Source organism: Brachyistius frenatus, unplaced genomic scaffold (genome assembly GCF_029030835.1).
Source record: "Brachyistius frenatus isolate BFR_SWC_R1_liver_20210118 unplaced genomic scaffold, ASM2903083v1 Contig_634, whole genome shotgun sequence".
Classification (NCBI taxonomy): Eukaryota; Metazoa; Chordata; class Actinopteri; family Embiotocidae; genus Brachyistius; species Brachyistius frenatus.
The window spans coordinates 6,877-26,224 of NW_027211233.1; the positions used below are offsets into that span (position 1 = coordinate 6,877).

General features: G+C 41.5%; 1 long non-coding RNA gene across 1 annotated transcript; it reads right to left on the minus strand.

The window, feature by feature from the left end:
* Positions 1–411: 411 nt before the first annotated feature.
* LOC138614955 (uncharacterized) lies at positions 412–869 on the minus strand. Its single transcript, XR_011310375.1, has 3 exons — positions 837–869; positions 641–733; positions 412–525 (listed from the first exon to the last, which is right to left on the minus strand). It is a non-coding gene; the product is annotated as an uncharacterized lncRNA (long non-coding RNA).
* Positions 870–19,348: the final 18,479 nt, after the last annotated feature.

Genomic DNA, 19,348 nt, shown 5'->3' on the forward strand with positions numbered 1-19,348 from the left:
CACTCTCTATAACTCATATCTCACCATTACACCTCATTAACTTCACTCTTTCACTCTCTATAACTCATATCTCACTATTACACCTCATTAACTTCACTCTTTCACTCTCTATAACTCATATCTCACCATCACATCTCATTAACTTCACTCTTTCACTCTCTATAACTCATATCTCACCGTTACACCTCATTAACTTCACTCTTTCACTCTATAATTCATATCTCACCATCACATCTCATTAACTTCACTCTTTCACTCTCTATAACTCATATCTCACCATTACACCTCATTAACTTCACTCTTTCACTCTCTATAACTCATATCTCACTATTACACCTCATTAACTTCACTCTTTCACTCTCTGTAACTCATATCTCACTATTACACCTCATTAACTTCACTCTTTCACTCTCTATAACTCATATCTCACCATCACATCTCATTAACTTCACTCTTTCACTCTCTATAACTCATATCTCACCGTTACACCTCATTAACTTCACTCTTTCACTCTATAATTCATATCTCACCATCACATCTCATTAACTTCACTCTTTCACTCTCTATAACTCATATCTCACTATTACATCTCATTAACTTCACTCTTTCACTCTCTATAACTCATATCTCACTATTACACCTCATTAACTTCACTCTTTCACTCTCTATAACTCATATCTCACCGTTACACCTCATTAACTTCACTCTTTCACTCTCTGTAACTCATATCTCACTATTACACCTCATTAACTTCACTCTTTCACTCTCTATAACTCATATCTCACCATCACATCTCATTAACTTCACTCTTTCACTCTCTATAACTCATATCTCACCGTTACACCTCATTAACTTCACTCTTTCACTCTATAATTCATATCTCACCATCACATCTCATTAACTTCACTCTTTCACTCTCTATAACTCATATCTCACCATCACATCTCATTAACTTCACTCTTTCACTCTCTATAACTCATATCTCACCGTTACACCTCATTAACTTCACTCTTTCACTCTATAATTCATATCTCACCATCACATCTCATTAACTTCACTCTTTCACTCTCTATAACTCATATCTCACTATTACATCTCATTAACTTCACTCTTTCACTCTCTATAACTCATATCTCACTATTACACCTCATTAACTTCACTCTTTCACTCTCTATAACTCATATCTCACCGTTACACCTCATTAACTTCACTCTTTCACTCTATAATTCATATCTCACCATCACATCTCATTAACTTCACTCTTTCACTCTCTATAACTCATATCTCACCATTACACCTCATTAAATTCACTCTTTCACCCTCTATAACTCATATCTCACTATTACACCTCATTAACTTCACTCTTTCACTCTATAACTCATATCTCACCATTACACCTCATTAAATTCACTCTTTCACCCTCTATAACTCATATCTCACCGTTACACCTCATTAACTTCACTCTTTCACTCTATAACTCATATCTCACCATCACATCTCATTAACTTCACTCTTTTTCTCTCCCATAGTTTCTTCTTATTGTCTGTTGTCTCCATTCATTTCCTTCGCTAACATAGTTTCTCTTCTTTCTTTTCCAGATGTCCCGTCATGGAGCTGCATGTCTCTGCTCTGCGCTTGTCGTCTCCACCAACAGTTCATGTCTTCTATCTCTATGCTGTCCTTTTCTCTCTCTGCTCTCCTCTCACCCCAACCGGTCAAGGCAGATGTTCTCCACCTCTGGTTCTGTTAACAGATGTTCTCCACCTCTGGTTCTTGTTCTGTTAACAGATGCTCCGCCCACCTCTGAGTCTGGTTCTGTTAACAGATGTTCTCCACCTCTGATCCTGGTTCTGTTAACAGATGTTCTCCACCTCTGATCCTGGTTCTGTTAACAGATGTTCTCCACCTCTGGTTCTGGTTCTGTCGGAGGTTTCTTCCTGTTAAAGGGAGTTTTTCTTCCCTCTGTTGGAGGTTTTTCTCCCTTAAAGAGGACTTTTCCCCTCCTAGCTTATGTGGGAATTGTTGAATTGTTGTGTTTCTCTGTATAATGCTGTAAAGTTGTGCTGTGAGGACTTTACTGTGTTAAGTGCCATGAAATGACCTGTGTTATGGTTTGGCGCTTTATAAATAAAATTGAATTGAATTGATTTGGTTCTGTATGAATTTTTTTTATTCAGATGTAGTTTGGCCGTAGCACTGACAAAAATTCCACTTCCAGTTCATTTCGATGGGAGCGATGCGCTCACACAGCTGAGCTGCCAACACACAGAGCTCCCACAAAAACACTCCGCTTTATCCAGTGAAAAGGTTTGACCTGCATCACCCTGCATCCCTCCCTGGTTAAATAGGATCCTCGGTGTGTGTGTTGGGGTGGGGTGAGGGGTGGGGGGGATCCTCAGGCTGCACACTGAGAAACCCTCCGACTGTTGAGTACTACATATGTGAAGCAGTATGACCAGGGACACCACCGGTTGTACTCTCAACATTATAAATCAGATCCTATCTGAGTGTGGGGGTTAACGCACACTGCTCTGGCATCACCATTATTCGGCTGTATTTTTATATTTAAACTATCATTCAAAACTTCTCGGAAATGGCAGATAAACAAGGTTGTGCTTTCAGTGGACACCTCCCACCTCGGGCTCTGCGTCCGTCACAGGTTTCTTCCTGTTATGAGGGTTTTTCTACCGCTCGGACAGATCGGTCTCATGCTGTTCTCCTTGAGCTCCAGACACATTCAGTAATTGTCTCTAAGAGCAGTAATTTGCTGTTCAGTTCAGTTCAATGTGAATATATGGTTAGATCAGCGTGTGTGTGTGTGTGTGTGTGTGTGTGTGTGTGTGTGTGTGTGTGTGTGTGTGTGTGTGTGTGTGTGTGTGTGTGTGTGTGTGTGTGTGTGTGTGTGTGTGTGTGTGTGTGTGTGTCCTCCTGCTGAAGTACAAAAGACATTTACAGGACACCGTGACCCCAGCCAGGCAAATCAACCAATCACAGCAGACTGCAGCAGATTACAGCAAACCGACTGGTTAGTTGGACGGGGGGAGGAGGAGGAGGAGGAGGAGGAGTGTGTGTGTGTGTGTGTGTGTGTGTGTGTGTGTGTGTGTGTGGGGGGGGGGGGGTGATAGGATGCTGAGGGTGAGAAAGAGAGAGACAAACAGAATGTGAAAAGAGGTGAGAGGCTCTGGAGGAGAGAAAGAGAGGAAGGGGCAGGACGCCAAGACAGAAGGACACACTCAGGACGAGAGAGACTGGACTGAAGAGACGACAACGTGTCAGAGATAGTTTTAGGTTTTAGGTCCTTTTTTAACAAATTGATCAAATAATGAAAATCCAGACACTCCCACACAACTCCTACCACAACAACTAAAACACTGATTTTTGGGGGCTAAAACCAAGTGGCAGGATCTGACTGGAAACCACAGACTGTATTTAAAAGTGTTCGTAGCTTCCAGGTCTGAACAATGAGTCTGATGCAGAAGTGTCTTCAGCTGCAATACCAGCGAGTGCCACTAGAGGTCGGCTCCGAAAAGCCTCCGGCTCCATAGACTCCCATTCAACTTCTCTCATCAAATACAAAGTCTCCACAAGTTTTCTGGATGTCATTCGTTAAATTCACTCTTCTAGATTAGTTTTCTGTCGGTCCATCGATACTACGTCCCGCCCACCGATAGCTGTAACCTGACTGCACCACAGACCTGTCAATCAAACAGACACGCCACCAAAAACAGGTCTTCTTGAATCTTCTTTTCTAATGAATGAGGGATTATTTTCAGATGGACCTCCAGAAAACTAAGAAGAAGGAGAGACTTTAGCTAACAACACCGAGATAACTGATGGACACATTTTATTCACTTTGGATTTGATGACAGAAGTTGAATGGGAGTCTATGGAGCCGGAGGCTTTTTGGAGCCGACCTCTAGTGGCACTCGCTGGTATTGCAGTTTAAGACACTTCTGGATCGGAACCATTTTACAGACCTGAAGCTACGAACTCTTTTATATTCAGTCAGTGGGGGGAACCTAAAAAATTACAATGACTGTTGCTTGAGGCAATTAATGTGACTTTGTGCAGCTCCCTGTGGCTTTAAACAATTCTTCAAAAATACAGTTCAACACATGTAAACAGACTTGGTGGAGTTAGAGTTGACTGGTAACTTCCACAATAATGACTTGATGTCACCTGGCAGACGTGTGTTTGCTGAGCAGCAGTCTCACCTGTCGGCCTCCTCTCTGCTGCTCTGTTTTTCAGAGAGCTCCTGGTCGAGGGAGGAGGAGGTGCTTCCCTCTCGGCTGACCCCGCTGTTACGTCCTGGGCTGTTGTCGGCAGACGCCCTCTCTCCTCCTCCTCCTCCTCCTCCTCCTCCGCTGCCACCTGCAGGACGGGGGCTGGTGCCATCTGTATGCTGCTTTAGAGTCTGCAGCTTCGCCAGCGGGATGATGTCACAGCCCTGAGGCCGGTGCCACACGGTGCGCTGGGTGGAGGCGTTGTAGTAGTAGAAGCGCGAGGTGTTGGGGTCAAACAGCTCCCACCACTGGTTGTCACCAGTGCGCTTGATGCGAACACCCTGGGGAGGATCCCACACGCACTCGCCCGTCAGCAGGTTGGCGTACATACGCTCCCGTGTGCGCGGCTCAATGATCTCCACCCACTCCAACCTGCAGGGAGAGTTGAGAGTTGAGAGTTTCAGCAAATTCACCTTGAAATAAACTGAATGTGAGTTCCAGCTCTGCCGGCATCAACAAGGTCGCAGCAAACAGGTGCAGAAAGCAACAACAGGACTTGTTGAAAGAGAAGCATGAAAACTGTTTCCCCACTAATAAAGCCAGGAGATATATATATATATATATATATATATATATATATATATATATATATATATATATATATATATATATATATATATAATAAAGCCAGCACAAGCTGAGCACAAACATACCAAAACAATCTAATAAGGAAAACACTAATATTGTTGGGAAGCTTTTAACTCTGGTACTGTTTCCCTTTTTCATCTAATATATCTACACACAACTATACAGGGAGACATTACAGAATTATAAACACACACACACACACACACACACACACACACACACACACACACACACACACACACACACACACACACACACACACACACACACACACACACATATATGTCTTTATTGGGGCTGTCACTTTGTATTTGCACTATTTACGCACAATTCTTTCAAATTGAATATTCATTTGAATTAATTTGAATGAATTGCCATTGGATATTTGTTCAAATGTAGTTTTCGGAAAAATGAAACACACACGCACGCACGCACGCACGCACGCACGCACACACGCACACACACACACACACACACACACACACACACACACACACACACACACACACACGTTAGCTACAACCACTGTGGTGAGGACTTGCTTTTTCTGTGCCAACAGAACACTTTGTTCTGTTGGCACAGAAGTGATAGAAAACCAAAGTGCACAGCAGATTGTTATTTGGAGTTCAACGTCACAAAACTGCAATCACATATTATAAATGATGACATGTCAGCCCTCACAGCAGGAGTACAGAAGACAGACACACAAAAGAAAACATTTTAACAGCATTTTGAAACCACACAGCGAGCGTGCTCACTGGATTTATGTTGCTCTAAGCTTAAATCCATCAGAGCAGCAGTTGATTAATAAGGTCAATCAATAAACCAATCACGGCTGAGCAGGCAAGTTCCTGTGCACAATGTAAGCTAAACTGAGTTTGACAAAGAAATCCGTACCAGTCAATTAGAATTTTGGAAAATGTCCCAGAATCATCAAAAACTTGGCTGATGTGTGTGACAGTTTCACAAGAGGCCCAAATGCATATAATATCTGAAATGTTAAGTGCCGTGGGATGATTTATGTTGTGATGTGGTGCCACACAAATACATTTGAAATCGATTGTTTCTGACTTGTTCTCATCGAGGCGTTTTTTTTGGCACCCTGTTGGAGAAAAAACAAATTCACAAATCCAAACGTTGTGGGCAGGATAAGGAATGGCGACGTCATCTTTAAACGTGCTAGCCACCTGTAATAGTTACATTCATGAAAAATGTCATGGATTCAGGAGATTATAACTCTGGAAAGTTATCATGGTGTCTTTCTGGATGGTGTTTCGCTGGCTCTGTGCATTGGCACCCTGCTGCTTCAGTGGACCGGCTCTATTTAAACAAATAAAAAACATCAGTGTCAGCGGATTAGTCCGGATATTAACAAGTCTTGACGGTAATTTGCGAGAAGGCGGCTTGTTTCAGATCTACCGACAGCAGCAGTCAGTGAGTCGGTCTGCTGAGTGAGCGGTGTGCCTGAAGTGCATCTGAACCTCATGAGCTGCTGGCTTGAGGAGTATTGATGGTGTATCTTAAAGGCTCCATCATCCCCTCTTACTCTGGATAAGAGGGAGATCCCGCATCGATCACCGTCCGGACAGCAGATGCATCCCAGAGGGACTAAAGAGCAAACACCGCCAAACAAATCCTCTTCAGTATCTTTAGTGCACCTGCTTCCATAACAGTATTATTTAGCTGAATATAAGTCAATCCATTAGGCACTGAACTTCTGCACACATTTTCATTTTGAAAAAAATTTGAGGAGGACATAATACAGAAGTGACAAACAGCAGGTTTTATTTGATTAAAAATCTCATCTGATTGTTGTAAATATTTCTGCCAACATGAATACACGGTAGACACTAAATTAATTACTGCAATTTTAGAACATGATGACGTTGCTAGATTATCAAATTTATGAGTTTTCAGGTCCCTACAACTCTGTTAGTTCACCTGCACATAAATACATACAGAAAGCCTCATTCAAGTAATTTTGCTTGTTCAAATACATATGTTATGAACTGGCATCCAGTTGTTCCACAGTTCAGCCATGAGAGAATGGAATATTTCACAGTGATGACTTTTCCTCATCAAACGTTGTTTTAGCTCTTTATACAAGCGAAGGGAACAGAGACAGGTAGATTTCTATTGCAAGCAAAGTTCATACAACAATCCAGAAAATCCAACAAAGTACAGGTGCTGAGGCATGAAGACGTCTTACCTGAGACCCACAACACAGTACAGCCACTTTTCTACAGTAACAAATACAACACCCTAAATTTGGCATCACCTGATACTTTAGGAGGGAAAGTACAACATTCTTATGTTTCAATTTCATATGCAAAAATCGGTATATACTCATATTTATTCAAAAACTGCAAAATCCCCCTAAAATTACATGATCCAAGCTGGCACTAAAAAAAGATAGAGATCTGAGTCACTGCTCCTACAACTAAAACCTAATTTCCAAACATGTTGGGACTCTGTGTGAAATGTAAATAAAAACAGAATTATAAAAAAATATCTGCTCATTTTGAATTTGATGGCAGCAACAAGTGTCAAAAAAGTAGGGAGAGGGTCAACGAAAGACTGAAAGAATTGTGTAAACCTAAAAAAAAACAACACCTGGTGGAACATCTCAACTAATGAGGTTACCTGGCAACAGATCAGTAACATGATTGGGTATAAAAAGATGATTTCAGAGAGGCAGAGTCTCTCAGCAGTGAAGATGGGGAGAGGTTCACCACTCTGTGAAACACTGTGTGGGAACAATCTAAGAATAATGTTCCTCAACGTAAAATTACAAAGAATTAGTGGATTTCATCGTCTACGGTTCATAATATCATTAAAAGATTCAGAGAATCTGGAGAAATCTCTGAACACAAGGAACAAGGCTGGAAACCAATATTGGATGGTGGTGATCTTCGGGCCTTCAGGCAGCCCTGCATTAAAAACACACTATTCTGGAGTGGAAATCACTGCATGGGCTCAGGAACACTTGTGAAAACCATCGTCTGTGAACACAGTTCATCGCTGTGTCCACAAATGATGTTAAAACTCTCCAAAGAAGAAACCAGATAGAAACATGATCCAGAAACACCGCCGCCTTCTCTGGACCGAGATCATTGAAGATGGACTGAAGTGAAGTGGACAACTGTCCTGAGGTCTGATGGATCACAATCTGAGATTCTGTTTGGAAATCATGGACGCTGCATCCTCCAGGTTAAAGAGCAGAGGGACCATCCAGCTTGTTATCAGCACTCAGTTCTAAAGCCAGCATTGCAGTATGGTATGACTGTGCAGCATATGCTGCCATCCAGACAACGTCTCTTTCAGGGAAGGTCTTGTTTATTTCAGCAGAACAACATCCAACCACATTCTGCACGTATTCCAACAGCATGGTTCTCTAGTAGAAGAGTCCACTGATAAACTGGCCTCCTGCAGTCCAGACCTGTCAATCATTGAAAACATCTGGAGCATCAGGACATGAACAATACAACAAAGGAGACCCTGAACTGTTGAGCAGCTGAAATCCTATATCAGGCAAGAATGGGACCACATTTCACTTTCAAAACATTTCAGCAACTGATCTCCCAAGTTCTCAAACGTTTACAGAGTGTTGTAAAAAGAAGAGGTGATGCAGCTCAGTGGTAAAAAATGTACATACATAGATGACAACCACTTTTGTCAGCTTAGTAGCCATTTCCTTGTGATTCTCGAGGTTTCCATCAGCCTTTAAAAGTTCTGTTGGTGTAAATAAACTGGAGCTCAGTCTGGGTGAGCATTGGGACAGCCACAATTATTGCCAGCTACTATGTGTTCTTGTGTGTGTCTGTGTGTGTGCGTGAAAGAGAGAGAGAAAGAAAGAAAAGAAAGAATAGAGAAAGAAGTGGTACATCAGCTGTCAAAGGGAATGTTTGTCAAGTGGAGCAGAACAGGCCTGTTAAATAGAGAGATCCAGAGCACAGATAGCAGGATTAATTGGCCATAATTGGTTGATGTGTTGGTGTTCCAGATGACCCAGTTTAGGTCGCTCTTCTCCTCTCTGTGCGCTGCAGACACAAGCATGCACTCTGAAAGATACGAATGTCGACCGAAAACTTTAGGGTTTGCAAACATGCTGCGTCAAGCAACCGCCAATCAGAGCTTTTGAGCTTATATTTCTAAACTACCTCATAAACTTTCTAAACAGACTAAAAGTCAGTCCACAAAAGTATTGTTTCAGTTTGTGATGTCAGTCAAGAAACAGGAATCGTAGCCTACCTAAACGCTCGACTGTCCTCATTCTGCCTTTATTTGAAACACACCGAAGAACCAGCGCCATCTTTAACATCCTAGAAGCACTTAAAAGTCAACAATTGGCTTGATTTAGGTAGGTAGGTAGGTAGGTAGGTAGGTAGGTAGGTAGGTAGGTAGGTAGGTAGGTATATACTTTATTAATCCCCGAGGGGAAATTTTTTCGCCACACCAGCATACATACAGGAGCAATAATAGAAACAATAGAATAAAATAATAATAGAATAGAATAATATAATAGAAAAGCAATAAAATAAAAAATATAAATATAAAATATAAAATGCACAGTACATATAGTATATATACAGTACATTAAATATCTATATATATTATATACAACAAACCAATAAACACAGTCAACATATATATATATATATATATATATATACACATACGGTACAGTATATATCTATATATATAATATACATACAATACAATTTGCCATTTTAGGTCAGATGTTTCCTGACTGTGATAAGAAGCATGTGTGCAAAGCTGTACATTACAGTTAACTTGCTGAGCAGTGAGCCTGAAAACAACCGACAAAATGCACCTCTGAAAATAAGTAATTAACACATTATGTTTTATTTGTTTAATCCAAAGACAAAGTGTGCAAATTAATTATTGTAATTTAATGGGGGAAGTTTTGCACTGGGTGCAGTGACTTTCTTGGGTCTTGTCAATGCAGTGAGGCTGTCAGGATGTTACGTTATCCAGAATATAATAATCCGTATTGTTTTTTAGATCAGGTACAAACAGACCAGCAGTGGAATACTTTTCACGGTGCCCGTATTGAGCATAGCGGTTGTTAAGGGGTTAATAATTCTTAAAACAAACCTAGACATGAAAGAGTGACATGCTGAGAGATTATGTAGGTATTTTTATTATTATTAATTCTGACCTCTCACCAACACCATAAAACATCCTTCGAACACAAATCGTATGTTTATTAAATGCATGCAGCTTGATGAAATGTCCACAACAAAACCAAGCGCATGATCAGTCTGAGTTGCTGCAAACACGGAGGCCTTTTCTGACACCTCTGGCATGACAAAATATATTTGCATACCAGTAGATCTTGTAGGTTATACTGTATGTTGATGTTTAGTTTCCTCATCATTCTGTGAAGGTGTCAAAGGCAACGGATGAGTTTTATTTGTGTGAGGATAAAAGAGCAGTACTACATGGGCTACTTTAAATACAAATAACTGTTTTTAAGCTTGTTATATTAATCAAAAATATATTAACAATAAACAAAACCGCCACGCTTGACTGTGTCTTTAAACAATGTGCTGCCTGACAGACAGACAAACCTCTCCTCTCATGTAGATTCCAAATGAAACACATTTGCAAGAGATGAAATGAATCATCATGTATTATGCAAATAAAAAGGAATAATCTGCCAGAAAACACCTCTACCTTGTTCAGAGGGAAGAAGATAAGCAACACTAAAGCCCTCTGGGAAAGCAACACACACACATACACATCCATTCTAGATTGAGAGTATATGTCTGAACCAATCAGCAACAAGCAGTGATGTCACCTGTTGGTTTGTGAACATTATGAAGCCTCCAGTTCAGATTCTGGGAGGCTGTGGCTCAGACGGTAGAGTGGTTATAGAGAGAGGTGGGAGGTTCAATCCCCGGCTCCTCCTGTCCACATGCCTACCCGAAGTTGCTCCCGATGGCGTACCATCGGTGTGGGAATGTACTCCTGCTGGCGAGCACCTTGCATGACAGCTCAGTCTCAGTGTGTGAATGGAAAACTGTGTAAAAGCACTTTGAGACCATAAAGGTGATAAAGCACGATACAAGTGCAGACAATTTACCATTCTGTCTGTCACCATCTTGCTAGTTTGAAGCAGGAAGTGACCATATTTGGACGAGCTGGGGGAGGAGCTAGCGGTGGATCTGACCGATCTGATTGATTGACAGGCCTGTGGTGCAGTCAGGTTACAGCTATCGGTGGGCGGGACATAGTATTGTCAGGTTTCCAATCAGATCGGTTGACAGACACGCCCCCAAAACCAGGTCTTCTTGAATCTTCTTTTCTAATGAATGAGGGATTATTTTCAGATGGACCTCCAGAAAACTAAGAAGAAGGAGTGACTTTAGCTAACAACACCGAGATAACTGATGGGCACATTTTATTCACTTTAGATTTGATGAGAGAAGTTGAATGAGAGTCTATGGAGCCGGAGGCTTTTTGGAGCCGACCTCTAGTGGCACTCGCTGGTATTGCAGCTTAAGGCACTATGACAACGTTTACATACAGTCTGTGGTCTATACATGTTTAGCATAATAATATTTTTTCCTGTGACCATGATGTTTGGGAAAAGAGATAAGAACCAATGATGGACAGGGGGAACTGCATTATATTGGTATAGCAGCACTGTCTCGCACTAGAGAGAAGGCACTAACTATTTATCTGATTTGGTGCTTACCACTAAACTGGCTTTTCTCAAAATGTATATAAACACACTCCCTATTTAAGCATACCCTCAATCCTGTTCAATGCACTGCATCAATACAATACAAGCAGCGGCTACCTCAACGTTACTCCCATATTAGTGGATTATTTTATTGATAGTGCTGCAGCCTCTCTGCAATGACTGAAATAGAAATCAACGTGGCTAGCTCCTTGGCACAATTCACAAATGGGCATTTTAAAGCAGACATTGCAAATGAAGAGCCATTCCACTAATTAATAAGGATTTCTCCAATAATAGAAAGAATGTCTAATACCACACATATATATATATATATATATATAAAGCTCACCGGAATGTCAGAAACACATAATATTCACCTCCAGAGGGGGGAAACCACCTCAGGTTTCTTTTTTGCACAGTAGCCAAGCTGACAAAGGGAAATAGCTCTGTACCCCTTCAGCTCCCAGTATTAATGACTTTGAGATTTCTTTCAAAACATAATTGTAACTATTACACAGTTTTAATCACATCCCGTCACAGGTGTATCGTCAAAGACAGTAACTTTAGAAACGTCAGTCAGACCTGATTTATATTTCGCCACCTTCTCTCTGGTAACGTCAACAAATGCTTCAACATTTCTTTAAGAATCAAGTCCATCTGGATGTTTTACCTTAAAACTATCATATTAGATTTGATCAATCTATCATTTTTAACAGGCTTTTAGTGTCACTGTAATTAAACCTCTGCTTAAAAAGCCTTGTCTTGATCCAGGTTTTTTTTTAATAGCACACTAAAAATCTCTATATCCGATCTTTATATTGACAATTTTAGAGTGCATTATAGCACAGAAACTGACCTTGTGAAAGTAACACCAATGTTAATGGACAAAAAAACACATTCAGCTCTTTTAAATCATATTTATCACATAGATTTCAATTTGTTCATGTCAGCGACAGTCATCCCGGCACACAAAAGTTTGTCATAAGGGTCCACTTTTCATGTTCTACATGCTCCCTCTGGCATCATTATGGTACATTTACACGCACACATACATTTACAACACAAACAGTGTTAGGAGACTTTTGTGTGGAAGGCACCACAACAATTTTGCCATATTTCTATTGAAACTACACTGCCTTGTGTTACCCGCCTGGTTACCGCCATCTTAGACATGGCCACCCATTGATACTGCATCGATGTTGCCGTTTCCAATTCATTTTGTCCATTTAGAATAATATTGATCACGAATAAAATTTTGGAAATGTCAATAAATTCTGTAAAATGTACACAGTCCTTGTTTGTGATTAATTGTGCACATATATGTTGATAATGGCTGGATTGTGAAGACCGTGCTCGGTTTACTCTGTAAATGTCTCTCAGATATATAAGTGGGCACCGCTTTAAGACTGATTTTACAGATTGGCAATTGGCCTTGTGATTTTAAATTAAGTTGAACAATTTTATGAATATTAATAATTATCTCTGATAAGAATTAATATTCCGCCAATAACCAAATCTGCTGCAGTTTGTGCATGACAGCCATGACACATTTTCACTTAAAGATAGCATAAACTTTCACATGTTTTAAATGGTTCAACAATGTGCTGTGGAGTTTTCAGTCAAAAGCTAGTTAATTCTCTAATGATGCCACCAAATGACACCAAAGCTCACAGTGTCTGATTTCATGGAAATACATTTCAAAGTTTAAGAGGCAAGCAGAAAAATCTATTAATTTAGGAAAAATATCCCATAAATTCAACCGTCAATACATGCATATTGAGCTACGTGTTACATGACACACTGCAACAGAAAGACACCTCAATGGGTCTTCACGGAGAAATCTCAACTACAAACCAGGGAAAGTGGAAGTCCGGAAACTTCCATCCATCAGTGGGGACTGGAGGTCTGGTCTCTGCTCTCGGTGCCGTTGGTCAGTATTAAAGTCAAAGAGCTCCTAAAGAGGAGAGTCTTCAGTCCATGTCAGCACCACTCACTCCATGTGCATACATGTAATATGTATGTTCCCACTGCCTGTGGATGAAGATGAGTCTGAGAGACGACATCAGGCAGCGCAGCTTGTTCTGAAGGTCCGGATGTCCTACACAGAGGATGTGTTCAGGGACAAAATGTTGGTCATCTCTCAGACATGGACACACAATCACCGCAGTTACACGGGTACAATGTTATACAACGGTTGCAAATGGGTATGAAGGGTCAAATTACAGCTCAGATGGAGGTCATGTGGCGTCTGCAGACAGCTGCATTGACTGATATACAGAAATGAATCTGTTCCCTCAGATGTGTGTGACACCAACAACTGAAGAATACGTCTTGGTTGACCGAGTATAGAATAACTTTAGGAGAAAGCAGAGTCTAACCCTAACCCTAGTCAGGCAGGGAGGCACTTTATCACAAGTTATAGTGAAAGCAAGGCCAATAACATATGTCAAGCAACACCACAACAACAACAACAACAACAACAACAACATTTGGTGCAAAAAAGATAAAAAATAGTTTAATTTGCAGTAAACCAGCATTAAAAGCTGGTAAGTAGTGCAAAGTCCTAATTTGTTCTGTCTGGCTGCATTGGTGGGTGGAGTGTGTGTGTGTGTGTGTGTGTGTGTGTGTGTGTGTGTGTGTGTGTGTGTGTGTGTGTGTGTGTGTGTGTGTGTGTGTGTGTGTGTGTGTGTGTTTACACGTCAACATCTGTAACAAACGCTGGTGAGCTGTGCCCATCCTGAGACCCTCAGTACACTAACAATAAAGTTAAAGTCGTAAACGACTTGAGAACGAACATGGATGACAACAAACTCTCAATATTACTACTCTCAGGGTCTGATTTACTAAATGTTTGCATTTCATGTGCAAACTTCACACCGCCCCCGAATAAAATGTCCAAGCTGATCTACCAACGACGTGCAGCGAGGATTTCGTCTTTTAATGTGCAATTAAACACTCGTTGTTCATTTTGCCTGTTTGCCTGAATACATCTGTAATATTGAGCGTTTCTACTTGAACGTGTAAAACACTGAGAGGGGAAATGTAATATAAATATATATAATAATAATAAAAAAACAACGATATTTACTAAACCTGGAAGTAGAAACAAGAGAAGTGATTGTTGTGTATTTTAGTACGACTGAAGGTTTTAATCAGATGGACATCAGGAGAGACGGCTGCTCTTATTGTGAAGGAGACGCAGGAAACCAGAATACGTAGAGAACGAGGTTTTACACCCGTTAAACTTTTCTGATGTCAGAGGTAGAAATTATTCAGACATGTCGTCTGTCAGCGATGAAATTATTATTATATGAAGTTATTGAACGAACTGAATGATGATTGACAGCCAACAGCGTGATGTAGGTATCTCTGCTGTTCTTCAGGGAGCTGTCCAAGGTCCTGAATGTGTCCCTCAGAGTTCACAGGTAGCTTCATCAGGTTCACTGAATGGAACTAAGTCAGCTGCTCATCACAGAAAGATCTGGACCTGCTGCTCAGAGTTTGTTAGAGGTTCTCATCCCCCGGCCCTGCTTTTTATTTGTCCGATGTTTTACTGTTACAACATTTTTTTTGCCTCTGGAACAGCCTGCCAGTTGAGTTGATGGCTTCACTATCTTTTAACACTTTAAAAAAGAAACGTAAATACATACCAACTTCACATTTTTGTAATCTATTTTCATATATTTTAAACTATGTTCTATATCGTCTTCTCTGCCATGTCACTTGTTTTATATCACCTTTTTAAATTTGTATTTCATTCTTTTATCTGTTTTAAAAATGGTTATTGTGGACATTATGTCAATAAGATTCAACAGTTTCTTTATATGTACTTCCTCTTTAATAAAATATCTGTGATTTCTTTACAATCCTTTTATTCATTCTGTGTCCCTGCAGTCTTTGTGTTGTGCTACAGAAGTTTGTCTTTTTTGCCCTTGTCCTCCTTCCTTCGTCTCATTTTTTGCTCTGCTACGCGGTGTTCAGCAGTGCAGGACTCTGATTCTAATCAAGATTAACCAGCGTAATGTGTGGGAGTGAATTACAGGTGCAGCCTCAACAGCTGTCAACAATCTCACCACATATCGCACATCAACCTATCTATTAACATCTCAGATGTCGTTCAAAGGACTCTGTCTTTAAATTGAAGCACCTTTCTCTATCTCCTCTGAGGTAAAGAGAAACATGACTGCAAATTTAAAGAAAAGTTCAAAGAACAGAAACAGAGAAAGAGAACCAGACTGAGTGAGATGAGACACAGTATTGCACAAAAACTGAAAGCAAGAGACACAATATGTTAACTGGTGATCTCTAAAGTGTCCGAGTTTTCTTAACGTTGGACAGAGGCATCTAAAGGTCATACTGCAACTAAACATGACGTCACCTGTTGGTTTGTGAACGTTATGAAGCCTCCAGTTCAGATTCTGTCCGTCACCATCTTGCTAGTTCGAAGCGGTTTGGAGCAGGAAGTGACCATATTTGGACGAGCTGGGGGAGGAGCCAGCGGTGGATCTGACCGATCTGATTGGAAACCTGACGATACTACGTCCCGCCCACCGATAGCTGTAACCTGACTGCACCACAGGCCTGTCAATCAAACAGACACGCCCCCAAAACAGGTCTTCTTGAATCTTCTTTTCTAATGAATGAGGGATTATTTTCAGATGGACCTCCAGAAAACTAAGAAGAAGGAGTGACTTTAGCTAACAACACCGAGATCAATTTTATTGGCATAAAATGTATGGGACTAGCTGAATGTGAGGCTTTTTGGAGCCGACCTCTAGTGACACTTGGTGGTATTGCAGCTTAAGGCACTTCTGCATCAGCCTCATTATTCAGCCCTGGAAGTGACATCCTCTAAAGGCAGCAGCTCTCTGCAGGCTGCACAGATAGACAGACAGGAGAGATACTGCGTGTCATGTAGCTTCAGCAGTGTGTCTCTACCATGATGCTCCACTAACAGTCATACTGCCAGCCCTAAGCCACAATCAATGATTTTTACAAGGCAGATGGCTGACTGAGCATCTGCCGCCCTATCGGATATCCCCTCCACGTCTCTGCCTTTGTTCTTCTACATTCAGTCAAATCTGCTTTTTAACACACACAATGGTCTCTGACTTGGATCTGAACTGTCTTTTGTAATGGACGTAGTTCACACATATTATACTGTAGATCAAAAAGCATCAATAGAATCGTAGTCCCTGTCATGGAGGGGAATCCAAACGTTTCTATTTTAATTGTTATAAAATCCTTTACTACAACTGAACTTGGGTTGTCTCGGCAGATGAAGACAAATTAAAGGTGCTGCGCGGTGATGAAGGTTGATGGCTGACCCTCCTCGGGGGCTAAGGCAGAAGGTTTTAAGCATCTTACTGACATGGAGTAGACAGGAAGTAGATGCGCTGCAGTGTGTAGACTTGAAGTACTCCATCAGTGGGCTCAAACGGCCTGCAGTGATTCAGCAGGGGAGAAGAGGGAGGGATGGCAGGTTGGCTTGAGTGATGAAGAGAAGGGCAGAGAGGGACTGAGCAGAGAGAGAGGTGGGTGGGGTGGGTGGAGGGTGCCAGTGGTGATGAAGGTGGAGATACGGGGGCGGCAAGGCCACTGTTGTTGGCAAGTGAATGACGCAACCAGCAGGATAATGGAAAGAGGGGGGTCACACTACAATGACTACAACCAGGAGGAACTCCTCAACAAATGCCTTGAATTCCTCCTTGAACCCAGTTAGATTTTGTAGAATAAACATTTTGCTGAAAAATAAATAAAGATTTGGCCAAATGTTTTTACTCGTTGTTTTTTGCCTCCTTTAAGTACACGCGAGTCAACAGCATGTCCTGTTCCAAATATAATACCTTTTTTTAATTTCTTCTGGAGGATTGGGGATGGCAGTAGCTCAGATGGTAGAGCCCACTAATGTTGAGGCTGGTGGGTTCATCCCCACTTTCTCTTTTCCAAGGAAAAGCACTGAACCCCAGGTCGGTCCTGATGGCACGCCAGCAGCTCGCACGGCAGCTCAGCCGCCATTACTGTGTGAATTTGTGAACGGGAAACAGAGTAGAGTGCTTCGAGACCGCTAAGGTGATAATGGATAAGTGCAGACCATTTACCGTTCATCCAGAAGTTCCAGTTTCACTACAGCGCTCTATGATTAACTTCCTATAACTTCATAAGAAATTATCCAGATTTATAAAGCTGAACAGTGATATCACCTAAAATCAATCCTCACATTTATGATGAGTTCACAAACTATATCTTCAAAGTGCATTTTCTTTAATTATCTACATGCACAATAGACATTAAATCATGGATTTGGATCCCAAGTTTAATTCAACACCAAGAAGAAAATTTTTTCAAATAATACGTCTGCATAAAAATGGCCACATTCAATCAAACTTGGACTTAAATAGAACTTGGAGCTGGAACCTCACTTTGAGAATTGCTGCTTGATGAAGAGGAGGACTGTGGACCAGAAGGAGCAGGACCAACACCTGGGGTTTGAATTAGTGGGATTAGTGCAATCAGTTGATTTCTAGCTTCAAAAACTTGTAATTTTAGAATTCAATTTTAGAAGTCATTGATCTGTTACCAAATTGGTCGACTTAAAAGAGTACCGTCAGCGATGCCTTCGGTTTGAGCATGTAGAGAAACTTCAGTGCTGACTGGTCTACGACCGTCCGTCACATGACTTTCCTTCTGGCAACATGCTGTCTGGTAACCTGCTGTATACAGGAAATATTCTCTTTACGAAGTGGGACACAAAGTAGGGTGTTGCGATGGTATATACACACACACACACACACACACACACACACACACACACACACACACACACACACACACACACACACACACACACACACACACACACACACACACACACACACACACACACACACACTCTCTCTCTCTCTCTCTCTCTCTCTCAATCAATGATCATAATATGAGCTGCTGGCTGATGTACTGGCCTAACGAGGACCTGTGTGATCATTGGGGTAGGTTTCACCTGATGGACCATCATTTCCAAATACTCCAAATATTCTCAAAAATAAAGTACCAACATATGCTGACTCTCTAAAGTCTCTCTAAAACACAGTGATTCAGCATATTTAAAGAATCATTAAGTTCTTGCTGCTGTTGCTCACTGCATGAAGTGCACCTTGATAGTTGGAGTGGTTCTTTCTACTAAATTAGTCTCCAAACTTCAGAGGCTCCCTCATTTCTAGCCAGCATCTGTCGATTTTGCTGAAATAAGATTTGATTGCAGATTTTAATCAGCTGTAGTTGGCAAGCTGAGTTGGCTGGAAACTCAAGCTAACATTTTAAAGTTTCAATATCTCTTGTATGAAAATTTGAATCCTGCATGAAATATGCATACGATAGAAACAAAACCTTTAAAGCAACAAATGAGAGCAGATCAAAAAGTTCTGTACCTGAAGGAATCGAACGGTGTGCAGCACTGTGAAGTGCACGGGGACGAGGAGGAGCTACAACCTTCGTCAGAAAGTATTCTCACTTGATCAACATCAGTACCTCAGGTTTTGGCGTGTAGCTGCAGGACGTGGGACAGGAGCGGGCGAGGACGTGGCCCAGGAGCGGGCGAGGACGTGGGACAGGAGCGGGCGAGGACGTGGGCCAGGAGCGGGCGAGGACGTGGGCCAGGAGCGGGCGAGGACGTGGGACAGGAGCGGGCGAGGACGTGGGCCAGGAGCGGGCGAGGACGTGGCCCAGGAGCGGGCGAGGACGTGGGCCAGGAGCGGGCGAGGACGTGGGA